Source organism: Marmota monax, unplaced genomic scaffold (assembly GCF_021218885.2).
Source record: "Marmota monax isolate L192 unplaced genomic scaffold, Marmota_monax_Labrador192_F-V1.1 WCK01_AAM20220418_F8-fsc00086, whole genome shotgun sequence".
NCBI classification, from domain to species: Eukaryota; Metazoa; Chordata; class Mammalia; order Rodentia; family Sciuridae; genus Marmota; species Marmota monax.
The window spans coordinates 5,732,688-5,742,196 of record NW_026693086.1 but is presented as its reverse complement, the minus strand read 5'-3'; positions in this window follow the sequence as shown (position 1 = coordinate 5,742,196).

Below are 9,509 nucleotides of genomic sequence, written 5' to 3'. Positions count from 1 at the left end.
CTCACCTGTTTCTTTGTAATCCTACCCCTTGCCTCATTTGAATGGCTTCTCCCCTCCAAAAAAGGGTTCAGCATGTGCTCCTCTCTCTCCTTCCACGGACCCCTAAGGTTAGAGGATCCATCACAGGACCCAAAGAGAAAGGTATTTCTCTGTCTCTGTGTGATTATTTCGTGCCAGCCCACTTCACCTGGAGTGACCTGAGGTGTTTAGTTATGGAGCACAGCACAAGATCTTGCACAGCTGAAACCTCATGTGTTTCTGTTTGAGGCACCATTCTGCTCATGGCTTAGAGGTGAATCTTGCTGAATTGAGTTCTGATATTTGGTTGGGATCCTTTAGCATTGGGTTTATTTTGTTTCTGTTTTTCTCCCTTGGAGTAAGTTCTCTCTGGACTTTTTTGGTTATCAGATTTTTACTTTCCCTTGGTGAAACTCTTCTGGGCTTCTATACCTGTTCTTATAGTTTATCTGCTTGTCTAGTGTTTTAAATGTTGTTCATCTATAAGAGGAAAAGTCTAAACTGAATGGACAAGTGTGTGGCCCTGGATGTCTAAGGGCATTACAAATGTTCAATCTCTGGTGATCAAACACTATTTGTCTCTACAAGAAGCTGGGGATTGTTAGGAAGAACTTGACAGAGGCAACATCATTTTGAAACATATCCTCCATCTTAGAATGAAAATCACTTCATGGTCCTCTGACTCAGCCTGATCTAAACCCAAAACAATTGTAATCTAGGACTGAAATTCTGAAAAACACCTGGTTCCCTATGACAGCCAACACCACAAGGAGTCAGTCCCCCAGCAATGGGCAAAAAGTCCCCCTTCATTCACTCCCCTATATCTACGGTAAGACTGTAAGTGGAAAATGGGTCTCAGTCTCCATTGGGCCCCCATCTGCAGATTTGTCCTGAATAAACCTGTATTCCCATTGAGCCCCCTCTCTTCTTTCTTTATTTCCTTCATTCAGTTTGTTTCTTGCAGGGATGTTAACTGCTCCAGGATTGGGCAACTTATTAGCATCTCACAGTCTGATTTGTTTTCAGAATTAACGGAGAAATCTCTCCATCAACCAAAGGTCAATAAGACTGTCCTGCAACCAGCCCCAGTTCAAAAAGTATCCTCACACTAGTAGTGTCCTTTGGATAAATTATTCCAAGATTGCTCTTCCAAGGTTTTGAAAACTAAGAAAAATCTTAGTTCTTAGTTTTGTCTGTGTCGCTGCAAACTGCTTTGTTTCATTTCTTCTATCAAAAATCGGGAAGTTTCTCTGGCCATGATCAGTGATAATCAGTCTTTGACCATATCCTGGAGACCCACAGTTGCATGAGCACTGTCCTTATGGGTCTTTGTCTCAACTAGCACTAGGCCAAAGATCTTCTCCCTGCCTATTTTCTGATTACTACACTAATTTGTACCCTTAAAATTTCACCAGGAACAATTTGGAACTGCAGTGGCTTTGGGGGGGAACTTTTGGTAAGAACAAGATTGTTGATTTGGGAGGTATCTTAAAATCAGAAGGGAAGAAATGCTCATGAGGAGATTGTTTTGTTTGTCAAAAATCAGGATACAGCCAGATGTGGTAGCATATGCCTATAATCCCAACAGCTAAGGCAGGAGGATTGAAATTGGAGGTTAATTTAGTGAGACCCTCAGCAACTTACTGAGACCTTATCTAAAAAAGTAAAAAGGACATGGGTTGTAGTTTAGTGGTAGAACATCCCTTGGCTCATTTGTTCCACAGTATACGATTTAAAAAAAAGAAAATCAGTCAGGCACAGGGACACATGCTTGTAATTCCAGTGATTTGAGAGGCTGAGGCAGAAGGATTGCAAGTTTGAGACCAGCCTCAGCAATTTAACAAGACCCTATCTCAAAATAAAAAATAAAAAGGCCTGGGAATGTTGCTTAGTGATAAATTATTGTATAATTATTGAAGTTTATCAAAACTCTCAGAAATCCAAACTTTCGCCACTGACCTTGATGGCAATAAGATCAATTCCCTCTGAGACTCACAAGTTATCTCCTTCTGAGTTAATTACAGATTGCCCCATGAATTTATAAATTCCTTCCAATCCTTGTTCAATGCTGTTATAAATTTATATGAGTAATTACTTCAGGGCACTACCACAAAACCTCCAGAATTATCACCAATAAGTACCAGCTGCATTTCCAAAACACCCACTTAAGCAGCTCTGTGTGATCTGAAACCTGGAGGTTTGGTCTTTTGGAAAATAATTGGGGAAAAAAACTGCCCTTGAACCACTAGAAAAAGTACCTTAACAGACAACTGACACAACAATAAAACTCCATGTTTTATTGGATTTGTGTTTTCCAACTGAGAAAACATACATAACTTTCTCCCACTGAAAACAGCGGAACCTTTTTCTTTTCCTTGTTCTATTACTTATATTGCCTAGTATATATTTAATGCCTTAATTAAATTTTTTAAAAGTATGATTTTCCTTATCACCAATCAGCATCCTGTTACTCTTCTTCCTTCCTTCCTTCCTTCCTTTCTTTTTTTTTCTTTCTTGTATCAAGGATTGAACCCAGGGGTACTTAACCACTGAACTACATTCCAGCTCTTTTTATTTTTTATTTAGAGTCAGTGTCTTCCTAAGTTGCTTATGGCCTCACTAAATTGCTGAGGCTAGTTTTGAACTTCCTATCCTCCTGCCTCAGCCTCCCAAGCTGCAGGGATTACAGGCCTGCACCACCATGCCCAACTATTCGGTTAATTTTGACTCCTGTGGTCTTTTGCTATTCAAGACCAAGAAATAAAAAAATATAAAAACACTGGTGTGTATTTTTCAGATCTTTTTATTTCTCAGAATTCAACTGAATGTTGGATCTGTTGCCCCTACCCCATGATCTAATCCTACTGACAACAGTCTTGCAGCTTTAAACACTTCAGGGTGTAGATTTCCTTCTACAGATATTTTCTCATCTTAAATTTTCTTTACATAATTAATTCCAAACTTTCATCTTATAAAAATTGGACCTGAACAAAATGTTTCTTTCTGTTGTGGTCATTAATAATCTATTGGTAAAAACTAGTCCATCAGGAATGGGGACTAAATTTGGGGGCTATCCTCACTACAATAGTTTGTTCTCTTCTGAGAAACTCCAACCTACTTTGTAGGAACTGTGAGGCTTTACTCTAGAAATCTGTCCATCTCAAAAACTGAAAATCAGGCAACTCCTTTTGTCAATAGTGATGCTTAGACTCCCAATTCAAACTATGCCCCAAAAGAAGAAAAAAAAAAAACTACTCAAAAAAATTTCAGGAGGGATAGTTGAGTCCCTTTATCATGCATATTATCTGTACTGTGTTTCTCAGAGTAGAGATAACACAATTAGAAAAGGTGATCCCGAACTTGTCTCTAACCCCAGCAGACATCATAAGTGATACAACTTTAGCCTGATAACTAAATTCAAATTGAAATTCATTAACCAAGGGGAAATTCATTAACCAAGTAAATATTCCTTGTCGAATCTATTTAAATACTACAGATCAGGTAGAATGGTCTGTGCTAAAAGAAAAAGTTACTTGAATCTCTAAAAAAGATGAGCTGGATTTGTTTAGACATGTTCTCATTGCCTGGGTTTGATAATGGGTCTCTTGCAAGGATCCATAACCATTTGAGGGATGTGATACTAGGGATTGAACCCAGGGGTACTCTCCCACTGAGCTACATCCCCAGTCCTTTTTAGTTTTTTTATTTTGAGACAAGTTAAGTTGCTGAAGCTGGCCTCAAGCTTGCAATTCTCTTGCCTCAGCCTCCAAGAGTTGCTGGAATTAACAGGCATGTGTCAGTGTTCCTGGATCATAACCATTTTTGTTTCTCATCATTGCCCGTGATGGAGTTGGTTGATATATTCTGTCCAGAGTCTTAAATGCTACTGTGAAATCATTCTCATGTCAGAGGATTCAAGAACTCATCCTGCAATAAAAGGAGAAGGAGACACTAAACTTAATCCAACTAAAGATGTTTTCTTTCCAATCTCCTGGTAAGCAAAGCCTTGTCAATGGTAAAGAGCTGGATAATAAAGTCCTGAAGCCTCAATCCATTTGCCTTGGCCAAGTGGGGAGAATGAGCAAGAGAAAGCAGACCCTGGGAGCCCAGAGCTGGCCTGGCACTATCATCCAGGCCTTGGTGTTGAAGGTACTACAACGACACTAGGTTGTTGTTTTCTCTTATTGAACATAAACGATTTTATGGGATACCAGTATCACATAGACAAGGTCATGCTGTGACTGCCATGATTCAAGACAATTCTGTACTCAAGTCTGAATGCAGACAAAACCAAGAACCTTATCCAAACTATTTAGTCTTGCTCTTTTCCTCCCACCTTTTAGATAGAAATTATTCAGATAACCGATCATAGAATTATCTCAGCTTCCCAACAGCATTCTAAGCAGAGCAAAGGCCCTTCTCTTGAAGTCTTCCCAGAAACTTAACACAACATAAATCCTATTGTAAGTCATTTTCAGCACCCTCTTATGGAGTCACCTCACAGTTTCTCAGATTGTTTGGTTTCCCTCGTTGTAATAAATGAATAAACCCAATTTTATTTAGTTTTAGGTGTGTTCTTGGTGGCCTTTGACAACAGGGTATTAATACTGGAAATTGGATTTTTCAGCTGGGAGTGGTGGCACATGCTCATAATCCCAGTGGCTCAGGAGGCTGAGGGAGGAGGATCATGAGTTCCAAGCCAGCCTCAGCAACTTAGTGAGAACCTGTCTCAAACTTTAAAAAAAAAAAAAAAAAAAAAGAGTGGGGGCGCTGGGGATGTGATTCAGTGGGTAAGAACTGGATTTTTTTTTTCAGTGAAAGTTATATATTCAAAATGAGTTTTAAACACTCTGGGCAAAACAGGTCTATGGGTTGGATTTAGCTTGAGAGCTACCAGTTGGCAACTTTTTGATTGGATGGCCTCCCTTCTGGATATAAAAATGTATACTGTTATGAACAATCAGAGGCAATTAAGCACCCAGGTTGAGCCAGGGATAGAATACATACTTCTACATGTACTATTTATTTAATGTTCTTTCCTTCTAAGTCATTCAAAAGTCTCTCTAAACTCTGTTCATGCTGTGCCATTTGCAAGGTTTCCTGCTGCAAATTTGATTGTAAATGAGGTCAAAACCCCCATTTTACAGGAGATGCTGATGTATACCCATTCCCTTCTCACTGTGAGCCTGTAGCCATGGGAACTGTGATCAAGTACACAATAACTCCTCCATGAGCAAATCCTCAGGGAACAAAGTTCATTTGAATGCTGCTGGCCTGACCATAGAGGAATCTGGGGGACTCTCTGAGCTTCTCAGCACTGGGCCACCCCCTGGCTTTAAGCTGGCTCCGGAGGAGGAGAAAGTGGAACCCTCTCAGGTATGGGCTTCTTACTGGGAGCTGGGATTTTGGCCAGGCAAAGGAAAGCTGTGGAGAAAATCCCCTTAGGATTGTTTCCCTGAGATGAAAGCAGGAGAGAGGCCTTGGGTAGCCGGTCTCTGAAGGCTTCACTAGTTCTGTGAGGGTGTGACTCAAACCTAGAATATAGAATGAATTCCAGTATGCTTGGCTAGAATATCCTTAGGGACCCTTGCAGCCCCAGAATCAGGAGCAAGGGACCCAATTGGATGATGGCTGCTTTGGCCTGTGAAGATAGGAGGGAACAGGAAAAGCTTTAGACTCCCCTCTAACTCATCTCCTTTTCTGCATCCCTGACACTTCCCACACAATATGTCTTTCACTCTGTTCTCCCAAAAGCCACACCCTGGGAACTTTGCCTTCCTCTGACTGCCTCAGTTGAGTCTTGGGAAACCTGAGGCCCATACACCCCTGCCTTTCCCCTTTCCTCTGTTCTGTGAGCCAAGATGCCTCCCTTACTTTCCCAACCTGACAATACAGTGTCCCTGGGACTGGAGCTAGTTCTGACCCTTGCTATCCTAAAGTCCTCTGGCTAAATGCTAGCCCACCGTTTTCCTGTGCTCATGGAATCTATGCCAGGCTTTGTTGTAGAAGAAACTGATTACTTAGAGCTATCCAGGGATTCTCTGACTGCCTCTGACATACTATGTGGATCTTTTTTTGGAGTCGTGGGCAGTGCCAGGTATTGAACTCTGGGGCTCTCAACCACGGAGCCCCATCCCCAGCCCTATTTTGTATTTTATTTAGAGACAGAGTCTCACTGAGTTGCTTAGAGCCTTACTTTTGCTGAGGCTGGCTTTGAACTCACAATCCTCCTGCCTCAGCCTCCCCAGCTGCTGGGATTACAGGTGTGTGCCACCATGCCGGGCTTATATTAATCTTAACAACAGCCTTTCTTAAGCTGCTTTGGACACAGCCCTATAGGCCATGGCCACATGTGTCATGGAGTGAATCAGATTCAAAGTCTGGGCCTCTAGTCTCAGACATGTCCCCTTTCCCACCTAACCATACTCCTGAGATCCCGCATGCCTCTCTGGCCAAGCTGCCCATTTAGAAAGTAATGGCCAAAAAAAGAGATAGAAAGATGAGAGACAGACAGGGAGAGGGACAGGGAGACAAAAAACACAGAGGCTGCTACAGATTTGACATTTTTCTAACAGTCAGTCCTCTAAATCATAATGGAGTGCTGAATCTCTTTTTTTCGATTCCTGTCCAATAAGCTATTTTTTTAAATTATTTTTTAGAAGTAGCTGGACACAATACCTTTATTTTGTTTATTTATTTTTATGTGGTGCTGAGGATCGAACCCAGGGCCTTGCACATGCCAGACGAGAGCTCTACCACTAAGCCACGATCCCAGCCCCCAATAAGCTCTTTTTTGTTGTTGTTGTTGTTGTTGTTGTCGTCATTGTTTTTGGTACTGGAGATAAAACCCAGAGATGCTTTGCCACTGAGTCACATCCCCTGCCATTCTTATTTTTTGAGACCAGACCTCGCTAAGTTGTGAGGCCAGCTTTGAACTTGCCTGTGCCACTGGGATTATAGGCGTAAACCTCCACACCCAGATCACTTGTTATTTCTTTAAAATTTTAAATTATTATTGAAAGGTAATACAGGTTTAAAACAAAACAAAGCAAAACAAAACTCAAGCAGTGTACAATAAAGTTTTCCCCCACCTTGGACACTGACGCTCCAATTCTCCCCTCCAGAAGCAACCACTGTTCAGAATTTCTTGTTTATCTTTTCAAAACATCCTATGCACATAGAAGCATGTATGTATTTAATCCCTTTGTAAAACACAAATAGCAGCATACTTTGTTTCCCTACATTATATTGTTTCCACTTGATATATCTTTGATCTTATTTGTACATCTAGATATGTCTCATCCTATTTTGCAGTTGTATAGTATTCTCTTATGGATATGTCATAATTTGTTTAAAACCCCAGTGGCAAGATGATTACGTTGTTTCTGGTCTGTATTGTCAGCTTTTTGTCACTGTGAACAAAATACCTACAGAACAACTTGGAGGAGGAGAAGTTTATTTTGAGCTCAGAGTTTTAGAGGTTTAGTCCATGGTTGGCTGATTCCATAGCTCTGAGCCTGAGGTCAGGCGGAGCATCATGGCAGAAGAGCATAGAAAAAGAAAGCAGCTTACCTCATGGTAGCCAGAAAAAATGGGGGTATCCAGGGTGCCAAGATAAGAGCATGTCCCCAGTGATCCACCTCCTCCAGCCACACCCCATCTGCCTACAGTTACCAACCCGTTGGTCTGTTCAAACTAGGATGGACTGATTAGGTCACAGCTCTCAAAATCTAATCATTTGACCTCTGAACATTCCTGCATTAACACAGGAGCTTCAGGGGGAGGGAGACACTTCATATCCAAACCATAACATGGTCTAGGATAAACAAGGCTGCAATTAATATCTTTGTAATACTTCTTGGAACACATAAAGAAGTTTGTCAGATAAATACATAGAAGTAGAATTGCTGGGTCAAAGATTATGTTCCACTAGATAGTTATTTTTACTTTGTCCTTCACTGAGCTGAGATCATTTTATGCTCCCATAGACACTTATGAGTGGGCCTGTTTTCCCATATCCTCCCCAATAAGTATTATTTCCAGACTTTTAATCTTGGTGTCACTTAGATTATTCATCGAACTCATTGTACTTGTGTTAAGAAATGCAGAAATGAATCAGACAGGTCTGACTTTGCTCTTGTAATAATAATAATAAAAAGTCACAGATTTCTGGATATATTTTCAAGGTATAGCTATAAAAATGGAAGAGGGATGAAAGAGGAAGAGAGGAATTAAGAGTAACCTCAAGAATTCCTGCTTCTGAGCTTCTGATAAAACGGAGTTATCAGTATTGAGAAAGAAATACTGAAGAAATGGGAATTTTTAGGGGGACAGATCAAGAATTCAGTTTTGGATCTGTTAAGTTTCAGAGGTATATTAGACATCTAAAGTGGAGGTGTCAAGTAGCTAGTGAAATATAGGAATCTGGTGTTTGAAACTAGAGGTATAAATTCAGCATGTGGATGATGAGTAGGAGTTTGTCAGGGTGGGGAGCAACCCAGGTGAAGGGAGCCGTTGAGCACAGGCACAGGAATTGAAAACAGCAGCTTGTCTTTGGGGAACATAAGTGTCCGGCTCTCGTTGGAGCTTCAAGTGCAAGAAGGGTCATAGCAATGTGGCTGCTGCTGCAGAGGTAAGTAAGCAGGAGTAGGACCTCTGGGGGCCTCATGGAGCAAACCAGGATACCAGCCTGACCTTGAAAGTGGTGGGCAATGAACGATCAAACTGATATTTTGGAATGATCATTCTGCCTCTGAGAGAAGCAATTCGGGGAAATAAATTTGGAGATAGTTTCAACAGTCCAAGCAACAGGCATGTTGGGGGCGCTGTGCAAAAGTAACGGCAGCAGAAAAAGAGAGAAAAGACTAGGCTGGGAATACCTGTATGGCAGGACAGATATTTCAGTGACAGATTGGGAACAAGGAGCTGAGGAATCAAGAGCGGTGAGGATGATTGCTAGGTTTTTATTTTGTTTTATTTTTGTACCTGGAATTGAACATATCACATAAACCACTAAGCCATATCCCCAGCCCTTTTTTGTATTTTATTTAGAGACAGGGTCTCGCTGAGCTATTTAGGGCCTTGCTAAGTTGCTGAGACTGGCTTTGAACTTGTGATCCTCTTGCCTCAGTCTCCTGAGTCACTGGGATTACAGGTGTATGCCACTGCACCCTATTGATTCCTAGGGTTTTTTTTTTTTAATACTGGAGATTCAACTTAGGGGTGCTTGACCACTGAGCCACATCCCCAGCCCTATTTTGTATTTTATTTAGAGACAGGATCTCACTGAGCTGCTTAGTGCCTAGCTTTTGCTGAGGCTGGCTTTGAACTGGCGATCCTCTTGCCTCAGCCTCCCAAGGCTGCTGGCATTACCTGCATGTGCCATGTGCCCAGCCTGATTCCTAGGTTTTTGGCTTTTGAGAGTCCAGATGATGCAGCTGTCCAACACAAGGGTCAGAGGATGCAGAAGGTGAGCTGTTGTAAGTTGGAGA